The sequence below is a fragment of the Globicephala melas genome, chromosome 15 (assembly GCF_963455315.2).
Source record: "Globicephala melas chromosome 15, mGloMel1.2, whole genome shotgun sequence".
Taxonomy (NCBI): domain Eukaryota; kingdom Metazoa; phylum Chordata; class Mammalia; order Artiodactyla; family Delphinidae; genus Globicephala; species Globicephala melas.
In genome coordinates this window covers 76,030,563-76,049,147 of record NC_083328.1, presented here as the reverse complement: position 1 = coordinate 76,049,147, position 18,585 = coordinate 76,030,563, and the positions used below count along the sequence as shown (strand labels likewise).

The following is an 18,585-nucleotide window of genomic DNA, read 5'->3' as shown; positions in this document are numbered from 1 at the left end:
TTGTGACCAAGGGACAAGCCTAAGGATGGAAAGTCAACAGATTCAGGATGGTGGCACAGAACAGTCCAGCCACCAAACCACTCATGGAGTGACCCACCTCCAGATTATTTTACGTATTGACACTGTTTCTTGCAACCGTTACTTGCAACTGAACATACCCTAACTAATACACCATGGAACCCTCAAGAATACCTCTGCTTTTCCCATGAAGTCTAGAGCAGCTTGCTCCCTATTTTCCTTCTTTCTATGCCCCACCATGACCTTGTGGGGACTTCCAAGGTTTAGGGGGACATCCTAAGCATGAGGTACCCCAGACCAGTCTCACTATGCCAGCCACATTAAAGAAGAGAGAGAGAGAGAGAGAGACTGGTTGATAAGCCAAAAGGTCACCATGTAGAAGAGAACCAATTCAAGAGAAGGGACATGTTTCCCCCCAATTCACTCAATAAGTAACACGCTGAGTTTCTACCAAAGGCCAAGAACTGTCCCATTTGTGGTCCCTTTCTGTCCCTTCAAAGCACCTCCCTCAATCACAGTGTCCTCAGCTCCTGGCTTTGACATTCACTGGTTCTGTGACTTTAATAAGATGCTTCACCTTTCTGTGCCTTGGTTTCCTCATCTTTAAAATGGGGATAATCATAATAATTCCAACCTCCTAAGGTCACTGGGATGATTTAATAAAATAATGATTGTAATGTTTTCAACAAAGCACCTGGCAATGTTCTATAAATGTCTGCGATTATCTCTGTTATGGGGTGGGAAATGGAGTGAGAAGAACTTGGTGTTTCCATTTTGTAAGTAAGGAAACTAAAACTTTGAGATTTTCTCAAGTAAATAACTAAATTTTAATTTAAACCCAGATCTGTCCAAATCCATAACCTGATCTAGAGAGTAGAATATTATTTTGAAGTATATAATAAAGACAAGGAAAAACTGAGAATTTTTATCCATATTTGGGATCCTAACGATAAAGATAAGCAAACCTGCCTTCTGTATGGAAGGCTAAATGTTTTTTTACCGAGACCTTTGATTAAAGACAGTTATCTTTGGTGGTAGAATAGCTGATCTCAGCATATCAAGAAAGTCATCCCCAAATGACAAACAGAATTAAATATCTACTCAGCTACTGCCAGATGGTCTCTGAAGCCATAGAACCACAGGACTTGATTACAACGACGAGAATAGGGTCCTGGGCCCGGGCTGGAGGAGAACAAAATCCACTTTCAAATGCTTCTCCAATGACTTCAATTAACTGTGGGCTAAACCAGACAGTTAGTTGTATAAGCATAGATCTCTCTGTGGCTTTAATTAAATTTCCTCAAGTATAAATTCTGCTTGGAGACTTTTCAGAAGGAAAACACAGTACTCAGGAAATGCAATTGGATCTGATCTGTGTGTGCTGTGTAATTAGAGTTCAGGTGGGCCCTACCTTCCTGGAAGCATGTTTAAAAGCTCTTTTGTTTGACAGTAATTATTTATAATTATTATTAGCAACATTCTCATAATACCCACATTCCTACGCACCTGCCTGCTTCCCATCCATCGTATAAGGGTCAGCAAACTCCAGCCTCCCGAGCCCAACGCAGGTGATGCTTGTTTTCGTAAACAGAGCTTTGGAACACAGCCCCGCTTGTTGGTTTACACATTACCTGTGACTGCTTTCATGTGACAACAGCAGAGTTGAGACCTTTTGTGGCCAACAAAGCCGAAAATGCTTGGCCTTATACAGATACCATTTGCTGAGCCTCACGGAGACCGTAGGAGCAAGACCCACTGAAGGAGATTGTTGGACATGCTCGGGAGTTTGGACATCACCCAGAAGGCGACAGGGAGCCACTGAGGCTTGGAGGAGGTGGCAGAATGGCCACTGCAGCAGATGCGATGGGTGCCCCACCCCCTTCCCTGGCCACTCACACTACCTGGATAAGGCTGCTTAGTGAAAACACCTGCGAGTCTACTCGAGCGCTGTTTCTGGCGTGGCCAGCGAGCAGGACCAACCCCAAGGGCCCAGGGGCAACGCCCCTGCCCCACTAGGCTGAAGCCCTCAGCCAGCGGCTGACAGAGATGGTGGATAGATGCCCCGGCCCCCTGTCCCACACGACTCCCAACTGGACTGAGCCCCGGGCGCCCCCGTGGTAACCGCCCTGACAACATACCCTCTCGTGTCCTCTTTCCCTTCCCCACGGCCTTGCGCTCAAACCCTTGTCACAAGGTCTGCTTTCGGGGGAAACCAAACAAGACAGCTGGATCCCCATTTAAGAAAGATCATTCGTGGGCTTCCCTGGTGGCGCAGTGGTTGAGAGTCCGCCTGCCGATGCAGGGGACGTGGGTTCGTGCCCCAGTCCGGGAGGATCCCACATGCCGCGGAGCGGCTGGGCCCGTGAGCCACGGCCGCTGAGCCTGCGCGTCCGGAGCCTGTGCTCTGCAACGGGAGAGGCCACAGCAGTGAGAGGTCCGCGTACCGCAAAAAAAAAAAAAGATCACTCGGGCAGCACCTTGGGAAGTGGACGGGATGGAGCCCGGGAATCTGGTCACTGTAGAGACGACAGGCACCACCTCGGGCCCAGCGCCCAGGCTGCCCGGGCCTCCTCCTGGCTCATCTCAGCACCTCCCCAACGTGAAAACAAGCACCAAGGCCAGGCCAGACCAGTCTCTCTTGTGAGTAGTTCAGGAATCTGTCCGTTCCTGCCCACCTGTCACCATTCTCTCTCACCCAAACGATGACACCACCTCCTCCCAGGTGTCCTCGCCTCTGCCCTTGTTTACCACACAGCAGCCAGACGGGTCCTGCTCCTTTCCGGCTCAGACCCTCCCACGGCTCCCACTTTGCTCAGGATAAAGTACCACAACCTTCCCCTGACCTCAGGGACTACGTGACCTGTACCCCCATCACTGCTCCACTCTAGCCCCCCTCACTCATCCTTGCTGTTCGCCAAACACACCGGGCGGGCTGGCCCCTCGGGGTCTGTGCACCGTCTCCTCTCCCTGGATCCCTCTTCCTCCAGAGCCGCATCACGGGCCCCGCAACTCCTTCAGTTCTGCTGGAAGACCACTTTCTCACATAGACCGTTCCCGAGCACCCTATCTTAACGGCATGGCCCCCTCCTAACACTCCCAACCCTCCTTCTCTGCTCAGCTTGTCCCCATCGCACTGGCCAGCATCCAACATCACTACGGCTCTGACCTGCTCGCTTTGCTGAGGGTTTATCCTCCCCGGCACTAGAATATGAGCTTCAGGAGGGCAAGAAATTGAGTCTGTTTTGTTCACCACTGTATCCACAGAGGCCAGCAGAGTCACTGTGTAGGAGGATCCTCAATAAATATTTATGCGAAAGAAAGAAAGGGGTGGGGTGGGGGGAGGACTCTTCCTTCTATTCCTTAAGCAGCTGCATCCACTTCCCCCCACTCTTCCAGGCCCAGACCCGCCCACCATCTCCCAGACAGGCAGGAAGCAGAAAGGAGTCAGAGAGCAAGCAGCCCCTGCCCTGGGTCTCGGCTCTTAACAGCGTTTCAAGGTGTGACAAAGTGGAGCGAGCACGGGCTAGACTTGTGTTCAGATTCCAGCTTCTCCACTGACCTGCTGAGTGACCCCAGGCAAGTTGCTAAACGTCTCTGGGGCTGAAGAGGTGGGCAGGCCAACTTTTCAGGGCCCTGGGGGCCCTGTGAGGAGAACCAAGTAACACAGAGGCCAAGTTTAATGTGTCCTTGTTTGAAAGACAACAAGGAGAAAGTTCATCAAAAAAGATTGGGTCTACTCACCCAAAGGACATCTTAAAAAAAAAAAAAAACAACAACGGTGTCCCCTTACCTCTGAAGCCTTCTTCCAGAGCCGCCAGACCTGAGAACAGAAGTCTGTGGTTTCAGCTTAGCTTCCGGGTTTAAATAAGCTTAGTTCCACCTGCATCAATTTACTAGCAAATGAGGGTCGTTTTATCATGCAAATGAGGGTCGAGCAAATTATCGTTTTCTTTGGGCAAGTCCACCAAAATGTCCAACAGGAAGTTGTACAAATTCAGGGGAGAGAGACCCATTTTGTTCGAATGACAACAAACCACATTTGAACCAGAGCAAATTTAATTCCCTGCTCCAGCTCAATATTTGCAGTGAAGATTTTGAGAAACCAAATTGGATTTTCGGGGCTGGGGATGCTTTTTAACGCATGCCACTGCAGCTGGGCAGATTCAACTTGTTCCATCGAAGGTGCAATTCCCTGGCCACGCTGAAGAGCTCACAGTTTATATGAACCTAAGCAAGGAAATAGACCTTCAGCCCTAAACAGAGGGGGAGGATTTTAGCCAAGGTCTTGAAGCGCTTTCTTCCCAGGGACTCACGGCGTTGGGAGAAATAATGGCCCAGCTCTCAGGAATACAGACTTTTTGAGCTGGAAGAGATTTGGGGCATCACCTGGAGTATCTAGGATTCTCTAAAACGCGAGCCAGGAGCGTTTTTAAGAGAGCCCAGCAATCAGTTACACTGAATCCACCTGTTAAGAAAGGCATTCCTTTCAATCAATCCTTTTCATTGTATCTAAGAGAGTCTTAGTTCTTTAAGGATTCCTCTTGAACCCGTAGGGCTCCATGGTAATAGTTTCCCACTAGAATTTAAAAACAAAACATTGTATCCCATTCTTTGTAGACCAAGAAGTCAGCAAACATTCTCTGTAAAGGGCCAGAGAGTAATCACTTAGACTTTGATGTCTCCCTCGCAACTAAACTCTGCTGTTCTAGAGCAAAGGCAGCCATAGATGGTAAATAAACGAATGAGCAGGGTAGGTCCCAATAAATCTTCCTTATACACACGGAAATTTGAAATAGTCTGCTTCTTTTGATTTTTTTTCCTCCAACCATTTCAAAATTTAAAAATGAAAAATATTCTTAGCTTGAGGACAGTAAAAACTCAGGCAGCAGGCCAGATTGGCTATAGCTTGCCAACCTCTGCTATAGAATCTGCTAGTGGTCAGAGCAGACGTACTTACTTTGGGGTCACCTGTGTGGCCCTGGAGTCAGACCCCTGCCTTGGAACGCCAGCAACTCAGTGTCTGTGACTCTAGAGAGTTGCTTTGTTTCTCCAAGTCTCAGTTTTCCCCTCTTTAAAATGGGAATAATAATAGTACCTACATCATTAGGTTGATGTAAGAACTGAGTTAATCCATGTAAGGTGCTTGTAATGTTATATGGCATGCAGTGTCAGACGTTAGCTCTGCTGTATATATTTTTACAGTTTCCTTCTATGTAGGGTAAGGGATACCTATTTTCCAGATATGGTAATGATACAGCTTCCCTCTTCCATAAATCGATTTAAAGTCAAGTTAAAGGAAAATATCATTGGAATGCATATAGTCTTATGCAAACATGGCAAAAATCATCAGTGGGGCACTTGAATGACTGAAGTTTGGCAAACACTCAGCTGGTCCCTTCGTTATACAAAGTTGAGAAAGAGATCGTAATATCAGAGTCTTCAAATTAAAAGAGAATGGGAGGGCTTCCCTGGTGGCGCAGTGGTTGAGAGTCCGCCTGCCGATGCAGGGGACATGGGTTCGTGTCCCGGTCCAGGAAGATCCCACATGCCGCGGAGCGGCTGGGCCCGTCCATGGCCGCTGAGCCTGCGCGTCCGGAGCCTGTGCTCCGCAACGGGAGAGACCACAACAGTGAGAGGCCGCGTACTGCAAAAAAAAAAAAAAAAAAGAGAGAGAGAATGGGGGTGCATTTCACTCTCTGTGAATTTTAATGATTACAGTCACATCTGTCTTACTACCCCTGCCACACTGTGAGTTCTTTGAGGGTAGGGACACATTATCCCTGAACCTCTAATCCTCACAGGTGGGCCCCAGCCCATAGACAGTGACCACCAATATTTGTGCTTTTTTTAAATCTAGGTAAGTTAGATTATTCCATATGAACCTTTAAGTTCCTTCCAGCCTCCCAAAAGGACAGGAGTCCAACTGGATGGCTGGATCTCATTACTTATTGATTCATCCATTTAGCAAACATATGGAAGCCCCAACCAAGAACAAGCCCTGTACAGAGAACCCCAAAATAAGTAATACATGACCACTGCTCTTGAGTGGTCCCAGTCTACAACGGTTGGTAGTGAACTTTTTGGATCATATATGCCTAAGTTTAAAAAATTGCTGAACAGCCACATTTAATATATATTAATAATTAGCACGTGTTAATTATTATTATATTAAATATGATTATAAAATATATACTATATTGTAAGGCATTAAATAATCATACACTTATGAAATATCATTGTTATAACTGGTAAATTATTAAGTATGTTTATTATTGTTGTATAATTAAACAGTTAACAATATGTTTAATTATCTATAAATTGCATATGGATGTCACTTTTCAATTACATTTTTCACATTATAACGCATGTAAAAAACTATGACATCAAGGTTCTAAGGTTTTCTCCCCACACCTTCCATGAGCCCCGTTTTGGAGGGAGCCTGGGTCAAGTGGAGGACACGTGCCAAGGGTTATGATACAGGGATGAGCCCCCAGGGAAGGTGTAACTGTGTTTGCTGGTGGGGGAAGGTGCCCCAGGGGGGTTGGGGATGTTCTTGAGAGAGAGGTGAGGCTGCAGCTGAGATCAAAGTGGAAGGACGAGGAGGCAGAAAGTCCAAAAGAACGAAGGAATGGTCCTTCAGAAGCAGGATGCCTGTGGGGTCTGCCTCTCTGACTCCTGGGGGGAGCAGAGAGCCAGGAAGTGTGAGATGCCCGCTCTTGGATATTCATCCTGGCACGTCTTTTCTAGCACAGCCTGGACAACTCCCTCCCATCCGAAAGTCAGTCGGAGGGTTTTTCCTTGTTTCCCACCCCGTGGGCAAGGAAGCCTGCACATCACCGCAAAGCCTCCCATTATGTCTTTCTGGCAAGGAGCCTGGCTTCATGACTGAGCACTCCCCTTTGGTGCCATGGAGATAAAGCCTGACCGTAGGAATGAGGATTTGAGATTTGGGGGGCCGCTATAGCAGCAGGTCTGTGGAATGTTGAAGTCTTAAAGGGGCCCTGCTGCCTAAAGAAGCTGGGTACACAGAAAGCACTGGATAAGCTTCTGTGCAAGGAGGGAACACAGGCATGGATGAATGAACGAATATTTGCTCAGGTCCTAGTCCCACTGTTTTCAGAACAAAGATAATCACAGGAGCAGGAGCTAGATTTTACTATTTCTAGATCTTACAATAACTGCACAGCAGAGATTATGTTACCGACGTGAACACTGAGGCTCAGAGAAGAGATGCCTCCCCAGCATCTCACACCGCCGGTCAGGGGTAGAGCTGAATGCAGCCGCAGGCAGCCTGACTCCTGGCCATCTTCTCATCCACTCTGCTGGTGGCTTCCATCTGGGAACCAGAACGGGCTCCAATGGCCTGGTCAACCCAATCATCTGGTCCTCATATGTCATCTGCCACACCTCTGCCACTTGTTCACCCAGAACCTGCTCGAATACCTCCAGGGGTGGGGTTCCCACTTTCACCTTTGGAGAGCTGGTTTTTAGAAAACAAGTCTGCTCTTTTAGATACAGGACGAATTATGTGTGTGTGTATTTTGAGAGAAGATACAAGGAAGGAAGGGAGGAAGGGAGGAAGGGGAGAGATTATGATATTTTTCCATAGTGACAGTGTCTTTATATCTCATTAGGATTTATTGAGTACTTACTATGTGCCAGGCACTTTACAGATATCACCCCACTTCATACAGCACCACTATGAAGTAGGGATTGTCAGATGCCCTGCTTCAGATGAGAACACCAAGGTTCAGAGAGCTGACATCCCCTGCCCGAGCCCCACAGATAAAACGTGTCTGAGCGGGAGTCACCCCAGGCCCAAGATGACCCCGGCTCTTGGCCACCATGCGTCCCTCCACCCTCACAGGCCTTACAGCCTGTGAGGCCTTTGCCTCTAAAGACTTTCCATTTGCCTTATTCAAGTAATTGCTTTCCCTTAAAAACATTTTTTTAAGCACAGGATTCACCCATAATCCCACCACACACAGATAATGATAATTAATATTTTTCATATATACACTGTATATATACATTCATATATATATATACACATATGTGCATCGATACATTAACATCTATACATTTTTCATATATATAAGCTGTATGTAGACAGATGGTTCCGGTTTTTTGCAAAACTGAGATGATACTATGCATGTTATTTTGTAACCTGTATTTTCTACCCAACGGTATATCTGGAACATCTTTCCATAGCAACACATAAAGCTCTACGTCAATTTTATGACTGCCTGGAATTTTGTCACACGGATATACCAAAACGTTTCTAACTACTCACCTCTTGTTGGACATGAATGTCCTCCAAATATTAACTCCTCCAACACATCTTTGCACATACATCTTCGTGCAATTTTCTATTTCTTAGGTTACTGCCTATGAGGAAAGTGGCTGGGGGTCACAGGTGATGCCCCCGAAAGCCCCCTGGCACTCCTACTAGCTGTGTGGGAGAAGGCTGGCTTCCCCGCCCCCAGCTCACATGGGATGTTATCTTTTTTTAATCTTGGCCAAGCTTTCTGGCCAGGGAAAAATAATAAAACTACATCTTGTTTTAATGTGCTTATCTTTTACTACTAGTGAGATTGAATTTCTTCCAACATCAGGCAGTTCCAATCTGTCTTAGGCATCCTTGCATTACTACGGTAACCCTAAGGGTACAAAATACCCCAAGTGGGGTTCTGACCAGCATAGATTTTAGAGGCATCTACCCAGTGGGTCTCTGCATGTGGGGTCAACTGGTCCCACCAGGGCGCTGCCCAGCTGCCGGGGCCTGAACGGATCCCAGGCCCCAGAGGTGGAACAGGACTGTCTGGTCGATAGCTCGGGCAGCCCAGCCACCCTGGGGTGGCATTTGACACCCGCCTGGTTTCAGTCAACTCTGCCTGGGCTAAACCGGATGCCTGGCGCCTCACCCCTTCACTCCGATGGCCCAGAGCAGGCAAGAAGCTCCCTCCCTCCCTGGGTTCGCTGCCTGGTGCTAACGTCTACCTGGAAGCCTGGGGGCAGGGGCCGGGGATGGGGCGGTGCGAGTAATGCCTGTGTGCAAACACACATAGGATTTTGCTTCCCTTCCGGCTGGTTATTTCAAAGCCAGGAGTTAGATAAGATTCACCTTATCTATCAATTTGCTCACATGCTTAACCTGTTGCCATCTGACAAACTCACAAAATTCTTCTCAGTCAAGTGCTCAGTGTTGACGGTGTGACAGACCAACCCCCTCCAATGCCACACGAGGGAGCATGAGGTGTGGCGATATCAGCTCTTTCCACCTGCGCAGCATCCCTTCTCCTCCTCCTTCTCAGGAAAGGGCACCTCTATCCTCCCTGCCCAGATCCCTCCACGCCCTACTTCCTGTGCCCCATCTCCAGCCTAGGGAATAGGCTGAGCTCCAACCTGGGTGCACTTCCCACTCTGTCAGGTGCCAGATAAGTTACTTAGCTTCTCAGAGCCTCAGTTTTCTCATCACTAAAATGGGGCAATAGTAATACCTCCCTCCCAGTGTTGTTATGAAGATTAAATGAGATCAGGTTGGTTAACATAATTTTATAAACTACGATATGTAGAGCCAATTTCTTTTTTTTTTTTCTAAACAAGGACTGATTGAACAGCTGGTTGCATTCTAGTATAATCGCTCCTTGAATATAAGCTAGGAGTGGGAAAGCTCACAGAGAATTTAAATTATAGTCATTTGGTTTCACTGCCTGCCCCCCAGGCCTCAGATCTGGGTCCTGACACAAGGTTCATGATCACTAATATTTGTTGACTTGAATCAAGATGAGGTAGGTTTGAACTGTTGAGCTTCCATGGCTTGCAATGGCTCACTGCTCCAGGACTTGGTGGCTGCATGTTTTCTTTTATTCATCCATTCAGCAAGCATCGGTGAGCCCCATATGTCAAGTCCCGTGCTGAGGAAATCCCCAAAAGAGCAAGAAAGGTCCTTACTGTCGAGATGCTCATTACACCAAAGAGGAAACACACTCGTAACCTGGTACTACTGCTGTATGAACAGACAACGGCCAGACCATAGATAACTCTAGAACCCCGACCCACAAGTTTTGCAGCAATCAGCCCAGAATGGTCAGGACTTGGTCAATGACTGCCAGCTTCCTGAGTCAGCCCTTGGGTTCCTGTTTCACAGTCTCCACATGACACATGCTTCAATAGAGGTGCCACCCAGCTGTAAATGGAGGGGCAAAACTCGGAGACAAAACCAGAAGGAGCAGTCTTACCACTACCAGCGATACAGCCTGCCCTGGGAGAGAGAGAGAGAAGAAGGAAAACGAAGCGGGAGAGGGAGAAACCTAAGCTGTAAATAAAAAACAAAACATTCCACACACAGGTTTTGAACAAGCCGTGCCTGCCCTAACAGTGAAATTAACTCCTTCCAGCCAAACTTTGGAGAATGTGATTCACCTGGAAGCTTGTTAAGCACTCAACCCCTGAGCCCCACCCCCAGTGTCTTAGTCTGCTCGGGCTGCCCTAACAAAAGACCACAGACTGGGGAACTTAAAAACTAGACCCTTATTGCTCACAGTTCTGGGGGCTGGAAGCCTAGGTCAGGAGCTGGCATGGTTAGGTTCTGGTGAGAGCTCTCTTCCTGCCTTGCAGACGGCCTCCTTCTCACTGCGTCCTCACATGGCAGACAGAGACCAAACAAATTCTTTCTGGTGTCTCTTTTTTTTTTATGTTAGCAAAGGTTTTAATATATAACACTCAATACTGGCAAAGGAACAGAGAAAAATGTATTTTTAGATACCACCCTTTAGAAAATAGTCTGGCTTCTCTTCTTATAATGGCACTAATCGCATCATGAAGGCCCCACCCTCAGGACCTCATCTAATGCCTAATCAACTCCCAAAGTCCCTGTCTCCAAACACCATCACCTTAGGGCTTCAGCATATGAATATTGGGGGAACACAGTTAAGTTCATTCTTCCCCTGGCCCCCCAAAATTCATGTCCTTCTCACATGCAGAATACATTCATTCCATCCCAACAGACCCAAGAGTCTTAATCCATTCCTGTATCAACTCTAAACTCTAAAGTCCAAAGTCTCGTCTAAATATCATCTAAATCAGATACGGTGTGACTCAGGGTACAATTCATCCTGAGGCACAATTCTTCTCCAGCTGTGAACCTGTGAAACTAGACAGGTTATGTGCTTCCAAGATACAGTGGTGGGACAGGCATAAGACAGACATTCTCATCCCAAAAATGAGAGGGAAGAAAGAAGGGGTAACAGGTCCCAAAAAAGTCTAAAACTTAGCAAGGCAAATTCCATGAGATCTTAGGGCTCAAGAATAATCCTGAACCTGTGGGTCTGGGAATCTGCAGTTTTCATCTAAGTTCTCAAGGTCCTTGCATGTCAGAGTGTGGTCTATGACCAGCTGCTTGGCTATAGTCTGACCCCACTTACAACCTGTTGAGTAAGAACCTGTATTTAGGGCTTCCCTGGTGGTGCAGTGGTTAAGAATCCGCCTGCCAATACAGGGGACACTGGTTCAAGCCCTGGTCCAGGAAGATCCCACATGCTGCGGAGCAACTAAGCCCGTGCGCCACAACTACTGAGTCTGTGCTCTAGAGCCCGCGAGCAACAACTACTGAGCCCATGTGCCACGACTACTGAAGCCCACGCACCCAGGGCCTGTGCTCCACAACAAGAGAAGCCATCTTAATGAGATGCCTGCGCACCACAGTGAAGAGTAGCCCCCGTTCGCCGCAATTAAAAAGAAAGCCCGCACGCAGCAACGAAGACCCGACACAGCCAAATATAAATAAATAAATTTATTTTTAAAAAGTCTGTATTTAAACAAGACCTACAGTGTTTCATATGCACATTAATGTTTGAGAAGCTCTGCTCACAGTGATTCACACTGAAAGAATCAAATACCTCTCGGAGCATAATAACAGCTAACAATGAACTAGGCAGGGTTCAAAGTGCTTACTGCATAGTAATGCATTTATGGGTCACAATAATCCTGTGAGGTAGGGACTATTCTTATCCCCACTTTACAGATGAGAAAAGTGAGGCACAGAATGGTGAAGTAACTTGCCAAAGTCTCAAAGCCCACACATGCTGAGGCTGTGATTCAAGCCCAAGTGGGCTGGTACCTGCTGCCCTTCCCCTCAGATGGTGATTCACCTGGGAATAGACAAGCCCTGAATCATCCCAGCCGCCCTCCTGGACCCAGATATCTCAAAAAAGGCATTCAACACCTCTGCAAAATGTAAGAGCTGCACTGCTCCAATATGTCCTATAGCTAAATAACACATGCAGATCACATCAATTTTCTGGGAAAAAAATGGCTGTGCAGATTTGGGTATAATTATTACATTTCTAAACTCAACTGATTTAGAAAAAAAAAATCAGTGCAAGCAAGAAACCGTGCTGGGGACTCACATGAGCCCCATGATGAAATCAATTCTCTATCTCAAATCTGCTCTGAGAATTACACGCCAGAAGGTTCTGAGGCAAGAATGGAGGGCAAAACAGGTAAAGAGCCATTCGTACTGGCCTCCAGCCATAAGGACTTCTTTGGATACTTTTATGTGGTGGCCTCCAGCCATAAGGACTTCTTTGGATACTTTTATGTGGTCTGCCCTCTGGACTGAAACTATTTTATAAAACCAAGCTATGTTCTTTGAACTTAAAATGCCAAAACATAAAAAAAAAAACACATAAAACAGGGCTGAATTGCTTCAGTTTGCCCCACTGCTGCCTGAGAGCAGCTCTTCTCTTTGTATGTTTGCTGGTATTTAGAGATTCCTTTCTCCCACCATCGCTGCAGCTGAGTTACTGGGCAGTCTTGTTCCCAAGTGAGATCAGCCCTAGGATTTAGTCCCATTTCCCCAAAGACAAATCGCCATGGGGTTATCAAAAGTTGTCAATGCCCTTCAACCAAGGAGAGGCCAAAAGTAGATTAATACAAGCATCATATGAAGAGGTGGTCCCCCCCAAGATTTCCCTGGGCACAGTCCGGAGAATGGATGTAGCCATTAGCTGGTTACTCATAAATCGGAAGACTTTATCAGTGCAGGTAATCAATGCAGGCAAAGGCAGACTCAGCACTGGGAAATTAAGGTTTTCTTTTGTCCTAGAAAAAGATCAGCAGTGATGTCCCAACAGAGATGGTTTATTAAGGATCTGAAGACTTCAGGGCCTTAGGAGATTGTTTTTTCCCCAGTTCCATTAAACAGGAAAGGTAAGGGCAGTAAATGAAAATGTCACTCACGCAACTAGGAACAGAGCAGACCGTGTCTGGAGGCCAAAGAAAGGATTCCCCTTTGATCGAAAAGGATTATGTGTTTGTACATTTCAGAAGCTAGCAGGCCCCACTTCCAAGAAGCAGAGACTGAGCGCTGGGGCCACCCATCAAGGGTGAAATCCATTTCCATCTGCTGTTGACATAAATACTCTGGCAAAGGCTGGGGCCAGTCAACCAGAAATGCAGCCGGGAGCCCACACTTCGGGACAAGCCTCTGAAAGTCTGACCAAGTGCTAACACAATTTTTAATAAAAGATAAAGAGCTCATTGCAATACCATTTATAGCAGCAACAAAACCTTGCATGATCAACAGGAGGAAACTGGCTAAATAAATGTGCATCTATCCAAACTGTGAAAATTAGATTTTCAAAGAATATCTAACAAACAGGGGAAACAATTATGATTCAATGTTAAGTAGGGGGAAAAAAAGCAGGACCCACAGCATAAAACTGATTTTTCTGCACCTATATAGGTACTTTTTTTTTTTTTTTTTTTTGCAGTACGCCGGCCTCTCACTGCTGCGGCCTCTCCCATTGCAGAGCACAGGCTCCGGACGCGCAGGCTCAGCGGCCATGGCTCATGGGCCCAGCCGCTGCGCGGCATGTGGGATCTTCCCGGGCCGGGGCACGAACCCGTGTCCCCTGCATTGGCAGGCGGACTCTCAACCACTGAGCCACCAGGGAAGCCCTATAGGTACGTTTTTAAGGAAAAAAAAATAAGCTAGAATAATCACCAGAAGTACTTACCTTTGAATGGTGGAAACGTGGGTAGGTTTTTTCTTACATCTGTCTGCATTTTCTAATTTTCCATAATTATCATGTATTACCCTTAGAATTAGCAAAAATAAAGGCTATGCTTTAAAAATATTGACTATATTTCTGATGTTGTTTCCTAATAACAGTTACTGTTTATTGAGAGCTTAATATGTGCTTTATATATGTTATTTTACTTTATTTTTGCGGTACACGGGCCTCTCACTGTTGTGGCCTCTCCCATCGCGGAGCACAGGCTGCGGATGCGCAGGCCCAGCTGCTCCGCGGCACATGGGATCCTCCCGGACAGGGGCACAAACCCGCATCCCCTGCATCGGCAGGTGGACTCTCAACCACTGCACCACCAGGGAAGCCCTTAGCAAAGCATTTTTAAAGGCCAGGTGAGGGAGGGGAGTTCCCAGGTATTTGATTAGCTCATGTACAGCTCTCTGATTGGCTGATGGTGAGGTAACAGGACAGTGTCACAGGGATTAACGTTATCAGTCCTTAGGCTCCAGGAGGTCTGGGCACTATGTGCTCGTGGTCATTAAGCAGTTAATTTCTTCCATTTGGTAGGGGTTTTAGCATCTGTAAAACAACCAAGGAAATGTGCATCAGATACTATTATCTGTGTACTTCAGAGTGGATCTAAAGCAGCAGATATGGGAGAGGGGTCTGTCCTGGGAAGGCTCCACAGGGTCCTTCTCAGTTACAACTTAACTGGGCATCTTGTTTGTTTTTTGTAGGAAAATGACCTCCATTTGCAAACTGCTGTGGGAGAGGCTTGAAAGTAATGCGGTAATCCCGAGGTTTTAGGAAAAGGCAGGTTGGGCCCCAGAGCTCCTCCAACAAGGACCAGGAACAAAGTCAGCCCCCAGGCAGGCCCTGAGAAAATCACCATTTATCTTGGGTTCCCTTTTGTTACACCCCACTCTGAAAGAGATTGGGGCTTTGCTGACTGAGACAAGTTGGCTGCCTGCAGCAGACAACCCTATAAAAAGGAAGGACGCCTGGGATTCGTGGACCCCATCAAGCAATAGTGCTGAGCCCTTAGGAGCCACACCTTGGGGCGTGCCCACACGGGGTGGTAAGTAGAGTCATTTGTCTGGTTTTGCTGTCAGTGGTCAGGGTGAGAAGTGACTCTCAGCCCCTATCCCCATGCCCCCTCCCTACTCCACCCCTATTCCCATGGGGCTCACTGTGACAACTCCATGGTCTTCAACCCCAAACTTAGACCAGTGGTTCTTACCCTGGTTGCCCATTAGGATCACGTGGGAAGTTTCAAAAAATACTGACACTCAGTTCACTCCCAGATATTCTGATTCATTTGGCCGAGATGGGCCCAAGTGTGGGCATTTTACACAGTGCCCCAGGTGATTCCCATGGCTCGGTGAGGGTCACACATCACTGCGCTGGACCAACCTTAATAAACCAGAGGCTGAAGACAGTGGGCTTCACAGGGGTGGATGTCTAATTGATCTGTCAAACTGAGACAACCAGGTAAACTTGCTGGACTGCTGAAAAGTTAACAAGATCAGCTCAGAGAGCACCCCGCACAGAAAGTGGTTGGCAAGTGTTACTTCTTTCCCTAGAATCAAACACAAGAGCTAACATTTATTACATACCTGTTATCCCATTTAGTCCTCAGAACAGCTGTATAAGGTAGATATCCCCATTGTCCCCATTTGTTAGATGCAGAGAAAGGTGACATCCTTCTCAAGATTACCAGCTGGCAATGGTGGAGCTCAGCTATTTTGACACCAGAGCCCCAGGCTTGCAATCCCTTCCTTATACCATCTTCCTGCTTAAAGGACCCTTACGGGGTGGGGTGGGGGCAGGGGCTAAAGCCACCTGCCTCCCACCTCCTGGCCCTTGCCGGGCTGTCCCCCTGCTTTGAATGCCAGTCTCTTCTCTGCCTACAAGTCAGAAGCCACCCAGGAAAAAACTTCAGTCCTTTCTAGGGTCTTACAGACCTCACAGGGAGTCCTCACCCATCCATTCATTTATTCTTCCTGTTCTTAAACAGATACCTAGTGAGCATCTCATGAGTGCCAGGTACTGAGCTAGACACTGGATAGAAACACAGGGGAGTCCTGGTGGAGCCTGAGGTCCTACGGGGGAGACCAAAAAAAAACCCCACAAATATATAACTTCAGATTGCAGCAGCTGCTCCAAAGGGAGCCTTCGCCAGACCCTGAGAAGGCATCCGATGGTTTTAAGCCAAGTCCTGGTAATTTGTCTTTCCACCTGCCAGTGGAAGACGAATTGACTGGGGGCTGATGGTGGCGGCAAGGAGGCCAGGGAGAAGGCTAAGAAGGGAGGAGGCTGAAGAAGGAATCCAGATGAGACAGGAAGGGGCCTGGCCCAGGGGGGTGAGGATGGACATCTTCCAAAGAAATCTGCTGCCCATTGGATGAGTGGTCATTACAACTTGCTTTGCCCCTTGTGACATTCTGCAGTATTTTATACTGTGGCTTGTTTCCTTATTGCATAAATCGCCTCCAGGGTAATATTCTAAATATTTAACAGGTGGGAGCCACCAGGGGACTGACCAGTCAGAATAGACAATGATGAGGTGTTAACCCTTTCACTGCTGGATAATGGGGAGGTCCCAGGGGAGCAGCCTGGGTGGAGGAAGAGGTTTGAAATGAAACAATTTTTTGTCAATATTTTAACAACCAGTATTAAAACCAAGTGGTTCGTACCAGCTAAGGCTTGCCTCCTCACCAGGTTTTCAGCTTCTAGAAACAAGACTAGACTTAATCAAGATGAATTAGCTAGAAATTAGTCATACAGGTATCCCTTCCCAGGTGAAATGCCCTGTGGAGGCCTGGCTTCCATGGGGCCAACGTGCAGATGGACATTTCAGTCTTGCGTTTCTGAGATGAAACGCAGAGTCCATCAGAATCGACTCCTGGGTCTACAAGGGCTGTGTGTCCTCTGAGCCCAGGACTCAGGAGGAGCAGGTGGTATTTTTGGAGGAATTTGCTGTCAATTCCTCCTCCTTGCAGAGGCTGTCCGGCCTCCGGATGCCTGGCTCCCCTCAGACGGTCCCGGAGCCCAGCCGGGGAGGGCACAGCAGGGCACTTTATTGTGTTGAAGTTCTGAAATTTTGTGGTGAAAAAAAAAAGGTCATGGTAAAGAACAAAGAGGCAAAGAAATCTATTTGAGTGAGCACTGGGCTCGCTCTGGCCAGCCCGTCCCTTACAATCCAGGGACTCAGTGCTCCACCTGTGAAATGGGTAGACTTACTTTTGCCCCTTTGTTCTTCAGAAGATGGATGAGATCAGATAAATAGACACATTTACATGGGTTCCTCTCTCCTTCCCCCTTCCCCTCTCCTTCTTCCCTTTCTTGTAGAGGTATTTGTCAAGCACTTACTGATTTGGATACTGGGGGAGCACGGACACAAATCCGGGCCATTGGGAGTCTGTGTTTCCCTAGGGGATTATTTCACTTCGTCCTGATGACCAGCCTGGAGGTGGTGCTCTTACTGTCGTCCCGGAGGCTCAGAGAGGAGAATGACCAGCTGTGGCCATGCCGCCGGTGAGAGCCAGGTCTAGAATTAGAACCCCATCTCCCTGACTCCCCAATCCACGTTCTTGGTCTGGTCAGAGCCTATCACCATACACCTCCCCATGGGAAATCTGCTTCAAAAGGGAGATGCCCCATAATTTTAAATCGTGGTCAGTCTAAACTGCTTGGAAGGGAAGAAAGAGTGTAAGCATTGGACTGGGACCAACCTGAATTTGAGTCCCATCTCCCTACTAACCAGCTGTGTGATCTCAGGCAGAGTGTTTAACCTCTCTGAGTCTTAATGCCTATAAAAAGAACAAGGATAGGGTAGGAGAGGGATGGACTGGGAGTTTGGGGTTAGTAGATGCGAACTATTACATATAGAATGGATAAACAACAAGGTCCTACTGTATAGCACAGGGAACTATATTCAATATCCTGGGATAAACCATAATGGAAAATAATATAAAAAAGAATGTATATGTGTATATAACTGAGTCACTTTGCTGTATAGCAGAAATTAACATAACATTGTAAATCAACTATACTTCAATTAAAAAAAGAAAGAAACAAAATGAACGAGGCTGGTCTGGCTTTGAAATAGGGAAATAAAGGCTTACAGCCTGGAGGTTTCAGAAAAACAGAGAAGGCTTTGGTCAGCCCTGAAGTCCAGGCTGGTTTGGCTGCCTAGAAGCTGTGGGGACTAGGGCCAAGTGTATACGCATTCTGTGCCTGTTTCCTCGTCTGTAACACACAGACAATCGCAGCCCTTGCCGCAAAGAGTAGGTGTGAGAATCAAATGTGATCGTCCACGTCAAGTACTGTCACCAAGCTGGTCTGGGTGTCACTTCTCAGGAGTAAGACGTGCTCTGGGAATCTGCAAAGGCCACCAAGCATTTGGCCAGCAGGGCCAACACATTGCCAGGGCCATCGGGATGCCAGGCGGGGACAGCACTGGTCCCTGACCTCACATGGTGGTAAATGTGCGGGCCCGGAGCCAGATGCCCAAGTTTGAACCCTGGCT

At 47.3% G+C, this 18,585-nt stretch overlaps 1 long non-coding RNA gene across 2 annotated transcripts in view; it reads right to left on the bottom strand.

Annotated features, from left to right (window-relative positions):
• Window positions 1-18,585, bottom strand: part of LOC115843234 (uncharacterized) — a 290,851-nt gene that overhangs the window by 185,593 nt on the left and 86,673 nt on the right. For both annotated transcript variants that reach the window (XR_009559219.1, XR_009559217.1), the window contains one exon: window positions 3,809-5,662. This is a non-coding gene — a long non-coding RNA (uncharacterized lncRNA). The remainder of the gene's footprint in view (window positions 1-3,808; window positions 5,663-18,585) is intronic.